Source organism: Heterodontus francisci, chromosome 6 (genome assembly GCF_036365525.1).
Source record: "Heterodontus francisci isolate sHetFra1 chromosome 6, sHetFra1.hap1, whole genome shotgun sequence".
In the NCBI taxonomy this organism is placed as follows: Eukaryota; Metazoa; Chordata; class Chondrichthyes; order Heterodontiformes; family Heterodontidae; genus Heterodontus; species Heterodontus francisci.
Window position 1 is genome coordinate 139,952,289 of NC_090376.1, and position 13,383 is coordinate 139,965,671.

The window sequence follows — 13,383 nt, forward strand, 5'->3', positions numbered from 1 at the left end:
AAGATCCACATGTGCTTCATGTAAATGGTATCTCACAATTGAACATATAATTACATCATAACAATTAACCAAAATTAAACACAATTCTTAATTTATAAAAGATTATTTGGCAGAATCTGCCATTCATAGTCATATATGCTTAATTATCAGAATTAGTACTTAGGTATCCATGAAAAGTTAGGCTGATCTCATTGTATTTTAAACCGGGGTCAAGGTTGGACTGTAAAGGTTGAATGTTACTTAGTTCCAGTTTTAAAGAGTGTTGATTAGATTTAAGATGGTAATGTGATTTTGTGCATCAATATATTGCATGAAGGCTAGAGGTTCCTATGTCAAGCAATTGATTTTAGTTTAGTTAGAAATCAGAGATCAGATGTTTCCTCTGAAAGATGGAAATAAAATTAAGTATTTATAATGTTGGTATATCCTGACACACCCCATTGTGAAATATCAATAGTAACCTAGAAGGTTGCTTGCTCATTCTCTCTGTTAAACAATGGTAAATTTTATCCTGAGATCCAAAGAAATAAGAGAAATAATGTATGCTTTAACAAAAATCATTTTGTGTTAAATTCAATAGAATAGGATTGATGAGAACTTGAAGTTAAGTCATGGATTGCAGGAATAGTTAGCTGATAGATGTATTTTACTCTGTGAGCTAGTTACAGCCTTTTGAGCTCAGTTATATTTTTTGACGTAAGTACTTAAAGTGTTATTATACTTCTTCACTGCATTATTGATGCGCCTAATGACCTCAGCTGCAGAAAAAGATGGCTCCTGGGCTGTAAGCTCCCAAGGAAGCTCCCTTGCTGTTCAACTCTATCCATGGCCATCTGCTCCCATTCTTAGTGTTTTCTCCCCCAAATCTACCCTCTTAAATTGTTTAAACTCCTCTGGCTCCTTAATCAGTTCATTTTTGCCCGAACTACAAGCGAACAGCTAGTTTATGTTACCTGGGCCCACTGCCCTCCCGCAGCCATACCTGCTCTTTGTTTTCTAAACGAAATTGATCGCAGTCCGGATGAAACTGAAAAGTACAGCTGGTGATACTTTGATCTCCGATCCTGCTGTCTTCACCGTCCAGAGTGTCCGCGGCCACGGCGTGTGGTAAGTCCATCGAAGAGAAGAAGGAGCAGCGGGACCCTAGGGAAGCCTTGCGAAAAGGTGCCCCGAACACCCAAAAATCCACGAACGGCTCCTCAGCCGCAACTTCAAAGTGCCCGCGGGAGATGGCTCGGAGAGCATCTGCAGTGCACTGTCGGCAATGCTGGTACCGGCGCACGAGGATGTCGCTCACCTCCCGAAGGACGCGGACGAGATTTCCAGGCGTCGATGGTGGGAACTGAGGAAATGGCTTATTACCTGCATCCCCTCTCCCCCCCCTTCCCCTTCCCCCACTTCCCCCCTTCCTCCCCCTGCACCCCCCTCCCCCCTCACAACCCCTTCCCAGCCCCCCACTCGCACCATCTTCCCCCTGCACCCCCTTCCACTGCACAGCCCCTACCCCCTGACAGCCCCCTTCCCAGCTCCCCCTTGCAACCCCTTCCCTCCACCCCTCCCCCTCGCACCCCCTCCTCCCACTGGCATCATCCTACACCTGTGTAGGGGCCCTAACAACCCCACTGCCTTGTGGGCATCTTGGGAGAGACCAAGGCTAAGGGAGTAAACCCTATTAGAAAATCCGGAGCGGAACCCCGTAGGCGGTCATGTGTCACCTTTGGCATGTTTCCGGCAGTTCCTGCAGCCATACCGGTGCCAAATGTCGTGCTCTGCACTCCTTTGGACCCCACCAGAAAGGGCGAGAGGGGGATTTTGACGATTGGGCAACTCTCAATCTCCACACATTCGCCAAGGCATGCGCCATGGAGAGGTCACTCCATAGTTGCCTCACAGCGACTGAAACAACACGGAAGGCAGCAGTTAAGGGTTATAAGTCCAGCTAAATTGCCGTAGAGATTGGACGCCACGGGTTGCCTTTGTCGGTGGGAGAGGTCATCGCACCTCACTGGACAGCTACCGCCCGCCTCAAACCGGGCAGCCCCCTGTCAATAAGGTTCTGTCCCGCCACAGTCCACCTGCTTCAATGGGTGCTTGGAGCTCAGGGTCATTGCCCGAAAGGTGGACTGCAACACCGCATCAAACAACATGAAAAAAGGAAAGAAGGTACCAGCCTTTCACTTTGCAAGCTGGAACATCAGAACTATGTGTCCTGGCCTGTCGGAAGACCTTACACAAATCAACAATTCTTGGAAGACCACCATCATTAACAACGACAAGAAATGCTGGATTCACTCAGCAGGTCTGGCAGCATCTGTGGAAAGAGAAGCAGAGTTAACGTTTCGGGTCAGTGACCCTTCTTCGAGTTCCGAAGAAGGGTCACTGACCCGAAACGTTAACTCTGCTTCTCTTTCCACAGATGCTGCCAGACCTGCTGAGTGAATCCAGCATTTCTTGTTTTTGTTTCAGATTTCCAGCATCCGCAGTATTTTGCTTTTATATCATTAACAAGGAGCTCAGTAGACTCAATGTAGACATTGCAGCACTTCAGGAGATACGCCTCCCTGCGAGTGGATCTCCAGCAGAACAAGACGACACCTTCTTATGGCAGGGCAGGGATCCTGAAGAACCAAGACAGCATGGAGTGGGCTTTGCCATCAGAAACTCCTTGCTCAGCATGATAGAGCCTCCCTCAAATGGCTCGGAACACATCCTGTCCATCCGACTGCTCACCACTTCTGGTCCAGTACACCTACTCAGCATCTATGGTCCAAAACTCTGCTCCCCACCTGAAGCTGAAGACCAGTTCTACGAGGAACTCCATAACATCATTAGCAGCATCCCCAACACCGAACACCTGTTCCTGCTGGGGGACTTTAATGCCAGGGTTGGGGCCGACCATGATTCATGGCCCTCCTGCCTTGGGCACTATGGTATTGGAAGGATGAATGAGAATGGGCAGAGACTGCTTGAGTTGTATACCTATCATAACCTCTGCATCACCAACTCGTTCTTTCACACTAAACCCTGTCACCCGGTTTCATGGAGGCACCCAAGATCGCGTCATTGGTACCAGCTAGACCTCATCGTCACAAGGCGAGCCTCCTTAAACAGTGTTCAAATCACACGCAGCTTCCACAGTGCGGACTGCGACACCGACCATTCCCTGGTGTTCAGCAAGTTTAGACTCAGACCAAAGAAGTTGCATCATTCCAAGCAGAAGGGCCACCCGCGCATCAACACGAGCAGAATTTCTCATCCACAGCTGTTACAAAAATTTCTAAATTCACTTGTAACAGCCCTTCAAAACACTCCCACAGGGGATGCTGAGACCAAGTGGGCCCACATCAGAGACGCCATCTATGAGTCAGCTTTGACTACCTACGGCAAACGTGCGAAGAGAAATGCAGACTGGTTTCAATCTCATAATGAAGAGTTGGAACCTGTCATAGCCGCTAAGCGCATTGCACTGTTGAACTACAAGAAAGCCCCCAGCGAGTTAACATCCGTGGCACTTAAAGCAGCCAGAAGCACTGCACAAAGAACAGCCAAGTGCTGCGCAAATGATTACTGGCAACACCTATGCAGTCATATTCAGCTGGTCTCAGACACCGGAAACATCAGAGGAATGTATGATGGCATTAAGAGAGCTTTTGGGCCAACCATCAAGAAGATTGCCCCCCTCAAATCTAAATCAGGGGACATAATCACTGACCAACGCAAACAAATGGACCGCTGGGTTGAGCTCTACCTAGAACTGTACTCCAGGGAGAATGTTGTCACTGAGACTGCCCTCAATGCAGCCCAGCCTCTACCAGTCATGGATGAGCTGCACATACAGCCAACATAATCGGAACTCAGTGATGCCATTGATTCTCTAGCCAGAGGAAATGCCCCTGGGAAGGACACCATTACCCCTGAAATAATCAAGAGTGCCAAGCCTGCTATACTCTCAGCACTACATGAACTGCTATGCCTGTGCTGGGACGAGGGAGCAGTACCTCAGGACATGCGCGATGCCAATATCATCACCCTCTATAAAAATAAAGGTGACCACGGTGACTGCAACAACTACCGTGGAATCTCCCTGCTCAGCATAGTGGGGAAAGTCTTTGCTCGAGTCGCTCTAAACAGGCTCCAGAAACTAGCCGAGCGCGTCTACCCCGAGGCACAGTGTGGCTTTCGTGCAGAGAGATCGACCGTTGACATGCTGTTCTCCCTTCGTCAGATACAGGAGAAATGCCGCGAACAACAGATGCCCCTCTACATTGCTTTCATTGATCTCACCAAAGCCTTTGACCTCGTCAGCAGACGTGGTCTCTTCAGACTACTAGAAAAGATTGGATGTCCACCAAAGCTACTAAGTATCATCACCTCATTCCATGACAATATGAAAGGCACAATTCAACATGGCGGCACCTCATCAGACCCCTTTCCAATCCTGAGTGGCGTGAAATAGGGCTGTGTTCTCGCACCCACACTTTTTGGGGTTTTCTTCTCCCTGCTGCTTTCACATGCGTTCAAGTCTTCTGATGAAGGAATTTTCCTCCACACAGGATCAGGGGGCAGGTTGTTCAACCTTGCCTATCTAAGAGCAAAGTCCAAAGTACGGAAAGTCCTCATCAAGGAACTCCTCTTTGCAGACGATGCTGCTTTAACATCTCACACTGAAGAGTGCCTGCAGAGTCTCATCAACAGGTTTGCACACATCATGGGGCAGGATGTCAGAAATGCTCCATCCATCAATATTGGCGACCATGTTCTGGAAGTGGTTCAAGAGTTCACCTACCTAGGCTCAACTATCACCAGTAACCTGTCTCTAGATGCAGAAATCAACAAGCGCATGGGAAAGGCTTCCACTGCTATGTCCAGACTGGCCAACAGAGTGTGGAAAAATGGCGCACTGACACAGCACACAAAAGTCCGAGTGTATCAAGCCTGTGTCCTCCGTACCTTGCTCTATGGCAGCGAGGCCTTGACAACGTATGTCAGCCAAGAGCGACGTCTCAATTCATTCCATCCTCGCTGCCTCCGGAGAATACTTGGCATCAGGTGGCAGGACCGTATCTCCAACACAGACTTTCTCGAGGCAGCCAACATCCCCAGCTTATACACACTACTGAGTCAGCGGCGCTTAAGATGGCTTGGCCATGTGATCCGCATGGAAGAAGGCAGGATCCCCAAAGACACATTGTACAGCGAGCTCGCCACTGGTATCAGACCCACCGGCCGTCCATGTCTCCGCTTCAAAGACGTCTGCAAACGCGACATAAAATCCTGTGACATTGATCACAAGTCGTGGGAGTCAGTTGCCAGCGTTCGCCAGAGCTGGCGGGCAGTCATAAAGGAGCGGCTCAAGTGTGGCGAGTCGAAGAGACTTAGCAGTTGGCAGGAAAAAAGACAAAAGTGCAAAGGGAGAGCCAACTGTGTAACAGTCCCAACAATCACATTTTTCTGCAGCACCTGTGGAAGAGCCTGTCACTCTAGAATTGGCCTTTATAGCCACTTCAGGCGCTGCTCCACACACCACTGACCACCTCCAGGTGCTTACCCATTGTCTCTCGAGATAAGGAGGCCAAAGATAAATGAACTCATGCACAGAAGTGTGCAGAGGACCTTGAAGGCTCATGAAAATATGGCTACTTGAAATTTATGTTTGGATTCATTCAACATTAGATTTGTCAATCAGCAAAGTTTGGGTAACTGTGGGTTTCATTAATGGATGCCCTAAGGCAGCAATGAGTTGTCATAGGTTGAATCACTGTTACCTTTGGATTGGCACCATTTGTTTTGAATGTTCACAGTGAGAAAAACTTGGATATCATTTTGGTAGCTTACAGATAGAGATATTAGTGGCTTAGTAAGTGTTTCTAATAATGTGACTGTGAGTTAGAGGCATTTCAAGAAAAACATATAAAGTACATAGATTTATATTGACCTTCAGCTTTATGTAAAAATTAGTAGGTAGTCATATTGGAGCAAAAACCTTATCCTAACTAGAAGAATTGATACAGATGCAATCAATATTTAATAATAGCTGCTGTATGTTAATTGTTCTGTAAAGTACATAAATCATTGAGTGACTGTTATGTTTCACAAACTGCAGGCATATATTGGATCAATGATGCAATTTCTTGGTGTATTCAGGTGAGGGACAAAAATCCTTTGGAACATTCTGACTTGCTTTAAATGTCAAGGTGTTTTAATCATTTGTATTGTGTGTTTTTACTAGTTGATGTCAATTCCAGTTTCCATTTCATAGAAGGAATTTCTGTTAGGAATTTACCTATCTTTTATTTTCCTTATTCAAAATATAAAGAGAAAATATTTGTCACACCTTATTTCCTCAGTGTATCTCATAGTGCTTCATGTCCAATTAATTAGTCTTTGAGGTGTAGCTACTGCTGTTATGTGGGAAAATCTGTGCACATCAAGGTGCCACACATAACAAATAAGACGAATGACCAGTTAAAAATCTTTTTTTTAGAAATCAGAAATGCCAAAACACTGGAACTTCCTGCACTTCTCTGATTTGTGCTATGGGATCCATTACTTTCACCCCAAAAGGCAAGAACTCTGAAAGATGACAACTTCCTTAGTCCTGGACTGGCTTGTATCACGGCTATTCAGTTTAGAAGCATGATACCCCGGGGCTAACAATACTGCTTCACTGATACTCTATCAATGTACAATTAATAGTTTTAATTTGGATTTGCAGACAAAAGAGCAATTATGTTTTAAATTTAGTTTTTTTTTTAACTCATACATGGGCAAGGAAATTCCTCAGAGCTGCTCCCAAGAGAAAAGGATTGGGAGCTGAATGTTTGAGGGGGTGAGGAGATCAAGACTGGTTGGAAGCTGAAGGTCTGAGAGGTTTGTGCTTCATCTGAAAATTTCTCTTCTCTCTTCATTGCTATATTTTGGAAAGAAATGTGGAAATTAATAATGAGTATAAGTAAGGCAACTTATTCTAAGTCAAACTTGGCTCAGAGGTAGCACGCTCACCTCTGAGTCTGAAAGTTCTAGGTTCAAGTCCTACTTCAGAAATTAGAGTACATATCAAGAGGTTAGTAGTGAAGAAGTGTCACACTGTTGGAGATGCTATCTTTCTGATGTGATCTTCAGCCAAGGTCATATCAGCTCTCTTAAGTGGATATAAAAGATCCCATAGGACTATTTCAGAGCAGAGTAATTTGCCCAGCCAGCATTTATCCTTCCATGAATTCCAAAAACAGGTAACTGTCCATTATCATGTTGCTACTTGTACTGTGCTCAAATTGGCTGTTACATTTATTCTTGCCTCTCTCTCCTTTAAATCTGCCATATTCACCCCCTCCTCAAAATACCAACTCTTGAGCTCACCGCCCTTGCAAACTTGCATCCCATCTCCACCCTCCCTTTCCTCTCCAAAGTCCTTGAATTTGTTGTTAGCTTCGAAATCTGTGCCCATCTTTCCCAGAACTCCAAGTTTGAATCCCTCCAATCAGGTTTCTGCCCCGCCACAGAACCAGAACAGCTCTTACGAAACTCACCAATAACATCCTATCTGACTGCGACAAAGGTAAACTTCCCCTCCTTGTCCTTCTCGACCTCTATGCAGCATTTGACAAGATTGACCCCACCATCCTCCTCCAATGTCTCTCCACTGATATCCAGTTGGGTGGGACTGCTCTTAACTGGTTCCATTCTTATCTAATTGTAGCCAGAGAATCAATTACAATGGCTTCTCTTCCTGCTCCCACACCATTACATCTGGTGGCCCCCAAGGATCTATCTTTGGCCCTGTCCTATTTCTCATCTACATGCCCCTCAGCAACATTATCTGAAAGCACGGCATTAGTTTTCACAAGTTTGCTGACAACACTCAACTCTACCTCACCGTCACTTCTCTCGACGTCTCTACTATTGCTAAATTATTAGACTGCTTACCTGACATGGAACACTGGATGAGCTGAAATTTCCTCCAATTAAATATGTGGAAGACTAAAGCCATTGTTTTCAGCCCCCACTCCAAACTCCGTTCCCTAACTACAGATTCCATTCCTCTTCCTGGCAACAGTCTGAGATTAAGCCAGTCTGTTTGCAACCTCGGTGTCACATTTGACCCTGAGATGAGCTTCCAACCTCATATTCCTGCCATCACTAAGACTGCCTATTTCCACCTCCGTAACATTGCCTGACTTTACCCTTTCTTAGGTCATCTGCTGCTGAAGCCCTCATTCATGCCTTCGTCACCTCTAGACTTGACTATTCCAACGTACGCCTGGCTGGTCTCCCACAATCTACTCTCCATAAACTTGAGGTCATCCAAAACTCTGCTGCCCATGTCTTAACTCACACCAGGTCATGTTCCCTTATTACCCCTGTGCTCGCTGACCTGCATTGGCTCCCAATCAAGCAACGTCTTGATTTTAAAATTCTCATCCTTGTTTTCAAATCCCTCCATGGCCTTGCCCCTCCCTATCTCTGTAATCTCCTCTAGCCCCACAATGCTCCAAGGTATCTGCTTTCCTCAATTTCTGGCCTCCTGTGCTTCCCTGATTTTAATCGCTCCACCGCGCCTTCAATTACCTAGCCCCAAGTTCTGGAATACCCTCTCTACACCTCTCCACCTTGCTTTCCTCCTTTAAGATACTCCTTAACACCTACCTCTTTGACCAAGCTTTTCATCATGGCTCAGTGTCAGACTTTATTTTGTAATACTTCTGTAAAGCGCTTTGGGATGTTTTATTACATTCAAGGTGCTGTATAAATATAAGTTGTTGTCGTTTCCCACATTAAAGCAGTAATTACATTTTAAAAAGTACTTCATTGATTGTAATGTGCTGTGGGATATCCTGAGGTTGTGGAAGATTCAATAATGCTGGAAGTTATTTCTTTATTTCTGACTGTCCAACTTTATCTTGCTGCTATGCTAATTAGCTCTATATAACTCATACCTGCGGCCCAGAATTGTCTGGGAACATAACAGCAAGTTTAATGTGACTGGTGTTATTAGTGTATAAAAAAAAACAGCAATTTATGGCAAGGAAGAGAAATTCTATGAGTTGCTAATAGCCACAAATTGCTGATGAATTGCAGTGCTCTGCCATTGGTCTCACAAAAAGCTCGCCGTCAACCTCCCTGCAGTTTACAAGAAATTTCTACATTTCTGCTGTTAAAGCAAATTAAACTTGCCATACAAAGTTAGGGTTCCTATTTAGTGACATAAGGCCAATTTTCCTGACGAGATTTATTTTTCTACAATGCCATTCAACCTTGGCTCCACATTCAGGTTAAGTTTTTAAAAAAATACTTAGCTTTTTGGTAGCGGCCTTCAGTGGTCCCTTCAAAGACTCTTGGTTAGATTGCAGGTAGACTTGTTTATCCTAAATGCAGCAGGCTTGAAGGCCAATAGTGTTCAGGGCAGTCTTATTTCAGGAAGGGGGTCTTGAAACAGGCATCAGGCCCCCTATTTGCCTATACAAAGGTCCTAGTGCCAGCTGCAGGTGCAGGCCCTGGATGCCTATAATTCAGCTTTTACTGATATATTAGGTGGAACACTTCCATCACAGATTATGTACGGGCATGTTGCTCATGGTATTGTAAAATGGACATTGTGCCGACAAACTTCCAAGCCAATGAACTGCCAAGTCTGATTGTAATGGGAGATAGCATATGGAAGCCACGCTGAGTTTCAAATGTGTCTTAAGTTGTGCATGAGCAGTTAAACCACTTCAACTGCAACTGATGATACCATAACAAGATCTTTTTGTGCTTCAGCATGTACCCTGTCCAAGCATTAACCAATAGAGGAAGGTTTTTCACTATGGCTGTCTACAAAAAGAGATGATTATTGTTATTTTTTGTGCAAAAGCACTGTTAGTTGCACATTAGTCATTATTAAGTTTAATGACAGCCTTCATCTACCAACAGGTAGTTTATTTGTGTCATGTAATATTCTCATGAGACTAAACATGGGTAATCACCAGAAGCTTTCTGATTCTCAGTGGGTATGGTACCACTAGAAAATTAGACGTTTTCTTCCCTTAGGTTTCAATGTTGTACTACCGCCCATTCACATTTGTAGCGCAATGCTGGTTGGCCATTGTTTGCAAGACAGCAAAAACATACAACAGATCTACACAAATGTTACATCTGTATTCCCACAGCTGCAGTGATCAGCCAGATTGGAAGCGAATTGCAGCAAACAACTCACGTAACTATCAAGCACTATGGATTTTTGCACCTTTCTAATATATGTATTGTGTTCATCATCTTCCAGTAAACCTCAACTCCCAAACTGAATCATAAATATGAACATTATTTGCAGTGAGCAGGTCTCTGGATGAACATTGACCATTTAGGCAATGCTATCAGAAAGACCATTTTTAAATTGAAGCCCCATCTTTGAAATATTCCAAACACAGATGCAAGTTTGGGTCTGATGATGTCATTCAGAACTCAAAAGAATTTTAACTGGATTTCAGCCAGCCTCAATAGTTAAACCAATTCCGACGAGCAAACCTATTCCACCATTCTTTTATAGCTGACCTGTACCTCAACCCTAGTTTCCTGCCTTTGTTCTATATCCTGTGATACTTTTTTGTCGTGCTTGATTGATCTGAGTTTATTGGTTTTGGTCTAGAAAGTCTAAAAGCTAGTATGACGGAGGGGAGAACATTCAAACAGTCCGTTCACATCCTTCTCCGCACATACCGATCCACCCCAGGCACGCTAACTGGCAAGACACCAGCCGAACTTATGATAGGTTGTAACTTTCGCATACCACTGACCATTCTCAAGGCACCACTACCAGTTACCGAGGATGTCAGAGCGAAAGCAGATGAAATCGCATGGCAACAAGGAGAGGACACGAGAAGTCATTGGCGGATAGGATCAAGGAAAACCCTAAGGCTTTCTATAGGTATATCAGGAATAAAAGAATGACTAGAGTTAGATTAGGGCCAATCAAGGATAGTAGTGGGAAGTTGTGTGTGGAATCAGAGGAGATAGGGGAAGCGTTAAATGAATATTTTTCGTCAGTATTTACAGTAGAGAAAGAAAATGTTGTCGAGGAGAATACTGAGATTCAGACTACTAGGCTAGATGGGATTGAGGTTCACAAGGAGGAGGTGTTAGCAATTTTGGAAAGTGTGAAAATAGGTAAGTCCCCTGGGCCAGATGGGATTTATCCTAGGATTCTCTGGGAAGCCAGGGAGGAGATTGCAGAGCCTTTGTCCTTGATCTTTATGTTTTCATTGTCGACAGGAATAGTGCCGGAAGACTGGAGGATAGCAAATGTTGTCCCCTTGTTCAAGAAGGGGAGTAGAGACAGCCCTGGTAATTATAGACCTGTGAGCCTTACTTCGGTTGTGGGTAAAATGTTGGAAAAGGTTATAAGAGATAGGATTTATAATCATCTTGAAAAGAATAAGTTCATTAGCGATAGTCAGCACGGTTTTGTGAAGGGTAGGTCGTGCCTCACAAACCTTATTGAGTTTTTCGAGAAGGTGACCAAACAGGTGGATGAGGGTAAAGCAGTGGATGTGGTGCATATGGATTTCAGTAAGGCGTTTGATAAGGTTCCCCACGGTAGGCTATTGCAGAAAATACGGAAGTATGGGGTTGAAGGTGATTTAGAGCTTTGGATCAGAAATTGGCTAGCTGAAAGAAGTGGTTGATGGCAAATGTTCATCCTGGAGTTTAGTTACTAGTGGTGTACCGCAAGGATCTGTTTTGGGGCCACTACTGTTTGTCATTTTTATAAATGACCTGGAAGAGGGTGTAGAAGGGTGGGTTAGTAAATTTGCAGATGACACGAAGGTCGGTGGAGTTGTGGATAGTGCCGAAGGATGTTGTAGGGTACAGAGGGACATCGATAGGCTGCAGAGCTGGGCTGAGAGATGGCAAATGGAGTTTAATGCGGAAAAGTGTGAGGTGATTCACTTTGGAAGGAGTAACAGGAATGCAGAGTACTGGGCTAATGGGAAGATTCTTGGTAGTGTAGATGAGCAGAGAGATCTTGATGTCCAGGTACATAAATCCCTGAAAGTTGCTACCCAGGTTAATAGGGCTGTTAAGAAGGCATATGGTGTGTTCGCTTTTATTAGTAGGGGGATCGAGTTTCGGAGCCACGAGGTCATGCTGCAGCTGTACAAAACTCTGGTGAGGCCGCACCTGGAGTACTGCGTGCAGTTCTGGTCACCGCATAAGAGGAAGGATGTGGAAGCTTTGGAAAGGGTGCAGAGGAGATTTACTAGGATGTTGCCTGGTATGGAGGGAAGGTCTTACGAGGAAAGGCTGAGGGACTTGAGGTTGTTTTCGTTGGAGAGAAGGAGGAGGAGAGGTGACCTAATAGAGACATATAAGATAATCAGAGGGTTAGATACGGTGGATAGTGAGAGTCTTTTTCCTCAGATGGTGATGGCAAACACGAGGGGACATAGCTTTAAGTTGAGGGGTGATAGATATAGGACAGATGTCAGAGGTAGTTTCTTTACTCAGAGTAGTAGGGGCTTGGAACGCCCTGCCTGCAGCAGTAGTAGACTCGCCAACTTTAAGGGCATTTAAGTGGTCATTGGATAGACATATGGATGAAAATGGAATAGTGTAGGTCAGATGGTTTCACAGGTCGGCGCAACATTGAGGGCCGAAGGGCCTGTACTGCGCTGTAATGTTCTAATTCTAAAAAAAAAACATACTTTGAGAAACGTACAGGTGCTGGGGAACTACTGTTTAAAGTTGGAGATTGAGTTCAAATCAAATGGCCAAATTGCAACCACAAACTTGCTTCATCAGTGCCAGGTCCAAAACAACGTTATCACCTGAATGTATTCTAAGCAACAAACACATATACATCAAGTTATTTCTTCAAGTTCAATTGTCAGTTTTCTCTAAGTACAGAGATAGTCTTTGATAAAGGAAGGCCTCTTGGGTCTTAGATTGGATCTACGAGTTTGAGGTTGTGGATCTGTTTCGTTGGCTTGATGAATATCATTTAGATAGGTGTGATGATCTGAGTTTGTTGGTTTTGGTCTGCATTCACTGTTTTGATTGCTTAGGCCTCCAGGTGGAGCAAGAGAAACTAGAAGCTTCTGGAAATCGGACATTTTGAATCTGTCTCACAGACAGATTGCTGCAAAGACATGTGCTCCAATCTGTAAGACTGTTTATTTTTACTGTTAATGTGCTTTAAATACACCAGTTGGTTATTTAACATGGTGTGATATCTGCATTGCTCAGAAATAAATCGGATAGAGAAATTAAACCCCGTATAAACACAACACTTATATGTAATAAAAATCTATCAATCTCAGTCTCAAAAATTTCAATTACATTGAAAACCCTTTTTGTGGGAGAGAGTTCCAGATCTTCTTAATTTCACTTCTAAATGACATAGCTGTA